General features: G+C 31.4%; 1 pseudogene; it reads right to left on the reverse strand.

The window, feature by feature from the left end:
- Nucleotides 1-2732: 2732 nt before the first annotated feature.
- Nucleotides 2733-4415, reverse strand: LOC118044147 (exopolygalacturonase-like; annotated as a pseudogene).
- Between the last annotated feature and the right edge of the window lie 5327 nt (nucleotides 4416-9742).

The following is a 9742-nucleotide window of genomic DNA, read 5'->3' on the forward strand; positions in this document are numbered from 1 at the left end:
AAAAAAAACTATCCATGTGTTTAGTTTTTAATGTGCTCATGGCATCAATATTAATGTTGCCTTTTTTTCACAAGTCAAAACACAAAAATAAATCAACAAAAAAAAAAAAATAAAAAATGCATTTATATTTTAGTGATTTAATTGTAATTTTGGAATGGAGAAGACCAACTTTAAAATTGGAAACCCTCTCACTAGTAACCCAACTTTTAATCAAATGGTCCACAATCAATTTTCTTAATCCAATGACAGGCGTTGATTCTTCCACCACTAGAATTGCCTCCTTAACCTCTATACTATCAATATCAACACCAGAAGCCTTCACCTCCATTACCACCACCAACTCCCTATAAAACCAAAACCAATGGCAACTAGCACCATGTCCACTAAGTCAACCAAGTCCCTAACGAGGCTTAATTTTTTTCAAATCTTAAAAGTTAGTCCACAAACCTTTAATTGTTGTAAATCAATAAATTTGAATTTTTCTCAACATCATTTTTTATAAGTAAACAAGACAATGAACCAAGCCCAAACCTATAGTATTGCAATGTCAAAGAACCAATTTTTTTTTCTTAAAAAAAAAAGAAATTGAAGGAACAAAACATAAAATACTAAATGACAAAAAAAAGAAGAAGAAGAAATCACTACTATTAATTCAAAGAAGATATTTAAGTTTTTTTGTACTTGTAATTTGGTAATCACTACTGTTAATTAATTTTTTAGTACTTAACCTTATTTCAAAAAAAACATTGTAAGGATTAATTTATGTAATATGACGTTTATATAATTTTTTTTTAAAAAATAATATCATTCTTAAAACAATAAGTTTCATAACTTAATTCAACTAGGATCATTTATTTTTGGAGATATTATATATTTGGCTTGTGAAATTGTTAATTTTCTATTCTACTTCACTACCAGAAAATCAATAAATACAAACGGAAATACCGAGGGAATATTTCTGTCGGTAAATTTTCGAGGGATTTTACTGTGAGAAAAAAAATTAAAAACAAAGCAAAAAAAATGATGCCGTGTCATTTTTTTACCAACAGAATTACCGACGGAATAATTACAAAGGCCTGTCGGTATTTTCCAGAGAGCTCCAGAACTGTTCATTTTCCAATTGCACTGTTAATTGTTTTACTTTACGGACAACATCACCGACGGATTGAAAATTCGTCAGTGTGTTTTGGCAGTTTTCTGAAAAAATTCAATTGATTTAAAATTTTCATTTAAATATTACAAACGGAATCACCGACGGATTGAAAAATCATCGGTAATTTTTGTCGGTTTCTGAAAACTTTTTACGAAATTGAAAATTTAAATTAAATATTATCGACGAAATTACCGATGAGATAATTAAAAAATATTAATATTCAATTATCCGTCGGTAAATCCGTCGGTAACGCGCCACAATAAAAAACCTGAATCCACATATTTCACAAGAGACAAACCCATTATTTCTTTTTCTTCTTCTACTACTTCTACTTCTTCTTCTTCTTCTTCTTCTTCTACTTCTACTTCTACTTCCTCCTCTTCTTCTTCTTCACTATATGTAAAAAACATCAATATTTATTTCTTTCTCTTCTTTTCTCTCCTCATCTTCTTCTTTTATCCTCCTAGTTTTTTTAAAATAATATGCTTTAAGAATTTTTTTTTCCTTAGCTTCACTTGCAAGTATATTAAGGTAAGATTTTTCATTTTTCTTATTTTTTCATGATTTTTTTCACTATATTTGTTTTTTATTTAATTTTAATTGATTTTGTTCTTAATAAATTGTATAAATGTTGTTGATTTATTTATAGGAATTTTTAAATTTTTAGCAATTGCAACTTCATTTTTTTTAGAATTTTTTTAGTTGAATTAATTTTTTTGTTTTATTTATTTATTGCAAATTTGTTTGAGTTGATTTTCTTATTCTTTTTTTCCAAGCATTTTGAGTATATATTATACAATGTTGATTTATGCTAATTTAATTATTTTATAATTTTAAAAATGAATTTTTTAAATAATTACCTACAGATTCACCGATGGAAATTCTTCGTCGGTGATTTTGTTGGTAAATTAATTACCAATGGAATATGTGTCTTACGCCGATGGAAAAAATCCATCGGTAAAACTGTTTAATCTTGTAGTGCTTTAAGTTTTGTCCTCTTGATAGGATTTTATTTTTTCTTTTTTATAAATACTTTTTAAAATGCATACTATTGTAGTTTTAGTTTTTCTATTTAAATATCTACAAGGATTTATTAATTGAGTGCATTCAATTTTCAAAGTTCAGAAAATGTGTGTAGAGTAACAAATTCAAATTAAACAACAATCAATTATTCAAAGTTAGGAAATATTCGTTTCAGGTCATATTTGACAAAGTTAATTAATATTTTTTAAAAAAATCATTAAACAAAAATGTAATATTCAAACTAAAAAAAAAATAAGAGTAAAAGGAATTTGTACCAAAAAGGGCATGGACCGTAAGTAATAAATTAAAAAAAATAAAGGAAAAATCTTTTAGGGTTGCTATATGATTTACACTGTTTTTGCATCTTTTTTTTATACATAAGATTGAAGATTTATTGAAATTAAATTGTAAAAGAAACCAAGCGATCTTGTATTTAAAATTAAAATAATTAAATTTTATTCATCTGTTTAATCAAAATTACAAGATGGACTTCTCCATCTAAAAACGAGCCTACGAATGACGAAACCAAAAGAATTTCAGATGGAAGTCCCTATCTTCAACATCCGGATGCGCTCATTATCCCAGAAATTATGGGCTTAACGTTAGAACATTGGGATTTTGCAGGGCCGTCTGGTCCGCTATATGCAAGTTTAATGTCAGCAAGCTGCACCTTGTCACATGGGATGCCACTGCTGCAAGCAATCTGAACAAACAACCGAGTTGCGGAAGTTCCCCTTATATTCTTAAAACTAACATCACTGATCTTCACTTTTGATGGAGCCTGCAAAAGAAAACAAGAAAGAACATTAAGACCCCAATAGACTTTTAGTAATCTCCCTAGAACTAATGAACATAAAAAAATTAGTATGCTTGTGTAGGTGTTCTTCAGAATTGCATTATGGATCTAGCCTGATGCAACCAATTATGGAATGCAGTGCACAGCATGTTTGCTTCACAGTCAATACTATGAATTGCGAATTGCGTTGAAACATTTTTTTTTTCATAAGATGTAAGAAAGATTTTGATAAATTGGTGGAGTGTTTGAGCCACGAATTGGGTAAAATATTGTCACAGTAATTTATTAGTACTGTGAAAATATCCTTATGGTAACAGAAAAAAGCAAATACCTTTAGACTGCATTGGTTCCATGGGCAATACACTTGATCTATGATGACAGGGTTTTTGGACATTGTTCATGACAATATCCTCAAAATGCATGTTAGATGCGGCACCACCGTATAAAAGCTGGCCAAGATTTTATTCTAACGCCATTTGTAGTATCTGAGATGGTGCAGTTCTTGACAAATATTCCAGAAACAGGTTTCTCATTGGGGTATTTCCCTAAACTTCCAACACTGATGCCATGGCCAGGTCCACATGTTACTCCTGTGACGTGTAGTTCTTCGGTGCCATCCCCCACGGAGATACAATCATCGCCTGTGCCAATTTTTGAATCGATAATGTAGATCCCAGTAGATCGGCCGATGTGGATTCCATCGGTGTTTACACTCTCACCAGGTGCACTCACGGTAAAAATGCTGGAAGGTGAGGTTTCTGCACCCCAAGACGTTAACATGAAAGTTCTTGCTATCTCGACTAGTTATATCTCGGACTAATGCATTGGTGATGAAATCGAACCTTATATTCTGATCCATGTTAGAAGCAAACAAAAGGCAAATGATTAAAGAAACCTTGGTAGTGCCATAACATATAATTAGGCTTCATAATGGTGAGTAGATTACCATTGGGAGGCTGTCACAATCTTTATCTTTCTGACATGTACTTTTGCTCCATGCAGCCTTTCCCTGCCCATCAAAAGTGCCGCTTCCCGACAATGTAAATTTATCTACGTATCCGAAATTAACCCAATGACCTCCTGAGAACTGATTTGGGTCAACCGGTGCCTTCAATATGCCATCAACTTGGAGCTCAATCGCAGCCTTGCAAGGACCTGCTAGAGTCAATTTCCGTAACGAGTATGTCCCACTTGGAATAAGAACTTTGCTGGGGTTGGTTGAAGCACAAGCATCTTTCCAAGCATTGGTTATACTACATATTCAGCTATTTAAAAATCAAACGCATGCGTGCGAGAAAATATATAAGATACCTCTGTGATATCTTTATCGGCACCATATTTAGTCACATCGAAGACACCTTTTGATTGGGCTTTAGCTGCTGATGCTAACAATAAAAATACTGAGAATGATATTATTGCTGAGGATACAACTTTCAGGCCCATCTTTTTGTCAGCTATGTTGCTTTCTTTCTTCAATACTCTAGGAAAAGGAATGAATTTCTTAATCTTCCATTGCGATCCTTTATAGGGCGAGAGGGGAATTCAACACCACTCGTAAATTTATCATGCAGTTGATGAATTTTGTCCATGTTTGTGCAAGGTTGTAGCTTTGCCCTTCAATGTCATTGCTATTATTAGCTTATCTTGCAATATAGCATATCAAAATGTTCTAAGAAAAATCTATATATATCGATCACACTGTCCATACAAGCCTAATTTCATGTAAAGATTTGTTTAATGTAATAAATTGCTACCCAATTTTTTACTTCATTTTTCAAAATTTAAAATAAAAAATATACTTTCAACGCGTAGTTTTTAACGCACTCATTGAGTCGATGTTAATGTTTATTTTTTCCATAAGTCAAAAAAACACAAAATAAATCAAAAAAGAAAATAGACAAAATGTATTTTATATTTTAGTGGTCTAATTGCAATTGTGGAAAGGAAAGAACTGATTTTCAAATTGAAAACCCTCTCACCCAGCAACCCAAGTTTTAATCAAATGGTCCACAATCGATTTTCTTCATCCAGGGCTCTATATTTCCTTGCTTTGCCTCTAATTTAATTTAAATATCTAGAACTGGATTTCAAGAATTAATATCTACCACTCATTTTATAGAAACCTCACGTCATCAACAACTATAATTAAACAAGCAACTAGGCACATAAATTTCTTCCTATTAGTCTTACAAAATTAAGTTATTCCTTAATATGTTCTTCCAAACACGTAGAAAAAGTTTAACAAAACTCAATAACAATGTTAGCAACTTCTATAGTTTTGCATTCTTATGATCATAGTCATAAATGTATTATACCATATAAACATTATCGTATGTACGTTATTTGTTCAATGTATCATTCCTTTGCATTAGAAGTCAAATACTTTGATAGTAACATTCATCTTTAAGGTTCAATAATTCTCCTTTAATTTTCCAAATTTCAAACAACATAAATGCTTAAGTCAATATATATAATATAACGAAACTCCTTTAAAATCATTTCCTTTATAAATATATACATTAATCTCTCACAATATCACTTAACTACATACAACTCTACTTCATGCAATGTAACCACTCATTGGTCGACCATTGCGCCTTTAAGGATCTCATGGTTTTCTTCGACATTTCTTCCTAAATTAATACCCAACTCAACTTAATCTAACCCAATTGATCAACTTATAGTCAATTTACATTTCCCCAAAATTTCACTCTAAACCCTAACATAAATCTCATGATGTCAACCTCAATTGTTATATTTTCATATGAAATTGCTAAGTCAGGTTTAAGACTCTTAACCGAAGATAATTGAGTCTTTGAACCCTAACTTGTCAAAATATTTCATATTTTTCCCCTTTTCTCTCTTTTCTCTTAGCATTCTCTCTCTAACTCAATCCTTTCTCTCTCTCTCTCTCTCTTTTTCAATTTCAAGAGTGGATATGGTTTTATCTCTTAAAACACTCTCTAGCCTTTAGAGGTGCAATAATAGAAGAAAAACAAAAAGTGGTATCCTTTCCCAAAACCACACCCTATTAGTTTTATATAGCCAATAATCAAAACGGTTTGACTATTTTGAGAAATGGTCCGACAGGTTTAGCAAATCGGTCTAGTTGTTTTTCAGAGAGGATTAGATTATTTTAGCTACTGGAAAATGTGACATTTTGGCCAAAAACCTTTTCTTTTTCCATCTTCTTATTACTTTGTTTCCCAATTTATTCTTTTCATTTTTTTTCAATACCATTAAACTATAATTCCAATGATTTTATTATTTATTATTTATTATTATTATTATTATTTTATTTATCCCGGGGTTTACACAAAGAATTTAGTTCTGGTTAAAGAGAATTGTCATATTGAGATTTTAGGTTAACTGAGCTATAAACAAAGATTTTCGTTCTACTAAAAGGGGATCGACAAATTGATATCTTAGGTTAGTCTAATGGAAGACAAATATTTTAGGTTCTAGTTAAAGAGAATTACCAAATTAGGATTTCAAGTTAATCGATTAGTGAACTAGAATACAAGGTGGATCTAAAGTGACTTTTTCTTTTCCTTCTTGTGTCGGCGGTGGTTCTCACTGTAACCTACAAGGAAAGGAAATCACATAGGTAGTTCGTTTGTCTCTTTAGATCTGTTTTTTTTTTTTTTTTTTCTGCTGTAAATAATGGTTCCAATTAAAACTAAGGGAGGGACTGCCCGATATTTAAGCTTGCAGGTTTCTGGAAGGGAAGAAGATGAGCTACTATCGGTTTAATTACTAGGTTGTTGAGGGCAAGTGGTTGTTGGCTACTATTAGTGTGGGTTTAGCTCGTGGTAGCTATTGATGGTGCTCGTGTGGCGTGGTAGAAATTAAAAGGAAGAAGAAGCTATTGTGCCTTGACCATCATATGAATGGAGAGCTGATGGCGTTGACCGTGGGTGAGTCACGACTTGAATTAGATGGCTAGATTAGTTTTTTATATATATATGTTTCTAGGAAGTAGAGAAGAATTATAGGCACCTCACATAGGGATTGAATGATGGCAGTGCCACTGCTGGCTGAGAGAGAAAAAAGGGGGTGAATCGGTGAACAAGGGAAAAACTTCTCATGATGACGAGGTTAGGTCACGATGGAGCTGGGGAGTGATCGCTACAAAGAGGAGTTGCTAGTGTAAATTGCTATTGGTGTTCAACTGAGGGAGAAGATCTCGAGCTGGAAGAAGACTGAGGAGCTGTTGATTTTGGGTTGTGTGGCTAGTGGTGAGGGGCGTTAGTGATGGTGTTGCTAGACTAGGTGGTTGGTCAGAGGAGGTATTCTGGTGATGGGGTTTTTATGTTTTGGGTTTTGTAGGAAGCTTTGATGTTTATGATAGTGGGAGGAGACAATGAAGAATGAGTTTTTTGTTTTTTTTTTTGTATGTAGCTGATGACTGGGCTTTGAAATTGGGGCGCTAGGGTTTTCTTATTTAATGTAGATATCGGGAGAGAATGTACGAATAATTTTTTTTTTGTTTTAATTTCTAGTCCCCACAAAATTCTCTCCTAAAATTCGTCTCCTTCTTTTGCATGTGGTAGGGGTGAGCATTTTTAGTTTGATTTAGTTTTTATCTAAGAAAATAACCAAAATAAAATTTTGAAAATCTGAAAAATTCGAACTGGAACCGGTTCAAATCAACTAATTTTGGTTCGGTTCGGTTCGGTTTTTTAACATAAAAATTAAAAAACTTTTTTTTTGGCTTTCTAATAGGCTTTCTGATAGACTTGTGATTAATGTTAATATTATCTAATTTTGTTACAAGATTCTATAATATATTTAATATTTTTTGTCACTAAAATATTCATTTATATTAAAATTATTAGTGCTAATATTGTTTTCACTATGTTGCAAGTCTTTCTAATATTTGTGTTTTTGACTTCTCCTGCATCAAAATTTAAATAACACATACCAATATAAAATTAAAATTACAAAGCATTGCCTTCAAAAGAGCTTAAAAAAACAACAAATAACCTTGCCATAAAAAAATAAAACACTTCATGCAAAAAAAAAAAATCTTCATTGTGCACATCATCCCAATTAAAAAGCACATCAAGATGACAAGAACATTGCACTTTGATCCCTTAATACCATTGGCTTCAAAACTTCGAAATCAAGATCTAAAATTATAACATTATAAAATAAATTAGAATATGTATAATAAAAAATAGTATTTTACCTTCAAAGTAACTTTTGAACTAATTATCATCTGTTGCTAGATGTAACTTTCCACCAAATTCTACAAAATAAAAAAATTAGGCATGTTACATGATTGCAAAAATTTTAATAATAAATCACAAAATAAAAGGTGCAAATTTATATAAAAAAAAAATTATTTGACTCAAGGTTTTCGTAGATTTCAAGATCATTTATCAAGCTTATAAAAAAATTAGACATGTTGGAATTGATCCATGATGCAACCAATTTTGACAACAAATGAGTGCTTGAACAGTTGTTGGAGATAGAGAACTTTGAAATTGATCAAGTACATGACCACCTGTGCTAAATATTGATTCAGAAGCCACTGTGGATATAAAAATAACCAGAAAATGTGCATCCTTTGAAAGTGTCTTATATTCCAAAGCTTTAATTTTTCATCAATCCAAAATATCTAACTTATCATCATTAGGATCCTCACAACCATCAATCAAATACCTATCAACCTCATTTTTATTTCCACACAATCCACCTCTTGTAAATGTCTTTTGAATCAAGCCAAAGTGTTAACATTTACCTCCACATTAGCAATAGCATTAATATCTTGTTTATGCCTATTATTATCCACCACTTCATCAATTTTCAAATAAAACTCATACAAGCTCACCAAAGTATCTTTCACTTTATTTGTTAGCAATTTTGCTTTGTCATAATCATATAAATCTCCAAAACAAAATTTCAAATATTTTAACTTGAAATGTGGATCTAAGACATAATTAGCCACATATAACAAGAAAATTTGGATTTATATCAGAACCCCAATACTTCTCAAACTTTAACATCATATTCATCACCATTCCACTTAAAATATTATCTTTATTTTTACACAATTGCAACAAGTTTATATGCATGTAAATCAATTCATTGAAGAAAGAATTTGATGTGACATGCAATGACCTAGAAAATCTCAATGTAGCCATATAAAAGATCTTTAAGAATTTAACCAAAGTTCTAACATTTTCCCAATCCTCCAAACCAAGTGGCCCTATGCTTTTTTTATTCCCCTTTGAATCAACCTCCAAAAAGTAACTCATATACCTAGGTTCTTTTTCACCTAACCTCATAAACACCTTTTTAAAACTTTTCAGCAGCTTCTAGCATAAGATAAGTTGTGTTGTAACCCATTTTTGGGTCCCCGCAAAAAAAAAAAAAAAAAAAAAAAAAAAAAAATAGCCAAAGAAGGTTAGAAAAATGACAAGAGGCAGAAGCGCTCGGAAAATGGTCAGAAAATTGGTCAAGGAGTATAAAGATACAAAGATTGGATTTTTGACAAAATATTCTTGAAGGATGAGAACCCTATTGAGAAGAAAATTTTGAAATTTTTGAGGAGAGAAGCCCAAATTTGGATGTTTATGGGTTTAATTGATTTTTTATTGGATTTATAGGGGATTTGATTGCAAGAAAATTGATTTTTTAAGTCAATTTGGGCTTTAAATTGAAGAAATTAAAGTTCTGGGGCCAAATTATGATTTTTAGGAATTTATTAAGTCAAATCAGGGGCTTAATTGCATAAATATTGAAGTTTAATGGCCAATTAGGGG

The sequence above is a fragment of the Populus alba genome, chromosome 19 (assembly GCF_005239225.2).
Source record: "Populus alba chromosome 19, ASM523922v2, whole genome shotgun sequence".
Lineage (NCBI taxonomy): Eukaryota > Viridiplantae > Streptophyta > Magnoliopsida > Malpighiales > Salicaceae > Populus > Populus alba.